At 25.3% G+C, this 411-nt stretch overlaps 1 protein-coding gene across 1 annotated transcript in view; it reads right to left on the bottom strand.

Moving 5' to 3' along the window:
- The window catches only part of LOC119586405 (HEAT repeat-containing protein 6-like), a gene marked incomplete at its 5' end in the record, with an annotated part of 21,453 nt that overhangs the window by 10,329 nt on the left and 10,713 nt on the right, over positions 1-411 (bottom strand).

A 411-nucleotide genomic window follows, 5' to 3' on the forward strand; every position in this document is an offset into this window, starting at 1 on the left:
CTGCAATATAGTCAGATATTTCTGGTCTTTTTTTTACTCATAATATTTTATGCTTTATCATATTCATTTATTTTATACAACAAAACATAATAAAAAATTAATTACCAATAAGTACCCAATTCAATACTTTAACATTTTTTATTGTAAAAAATTAAACTAGCCCTTAAAGCTAAGGGGCAAGATAGCAATACAGTCTTTGTTTATCATTATTCTTATTCCCACAGACTCGTTCATTTATATGCATATCATCAAGGAGGCTTTATGCACTATATTTGATATACTAATACTCCTAATATTTCAATTTCACTTGATTTTAGAAGAATTATCTTTACTGTTTCACTATAATTTAAAACATTTCAACCTATTTATTTACCTTTGGTAATGATCACACTTTAGGAATATTTCAACTTC

Source organism: Penaeus monodon, chromosome 21, assembly GCF_015228065.2.
Source record: "Penaeus monodon isolate SGIC_2016 chromosome 21, NSTDA_Pmon_1, whole genome shotgun sequence".
Classification (NCBI taxonomy): Eukaryota; Metazoa; Arthropoda; class Malacostraca; order Decapoda; family Penaeidae; genus Penaeus; species Penaeus monodon.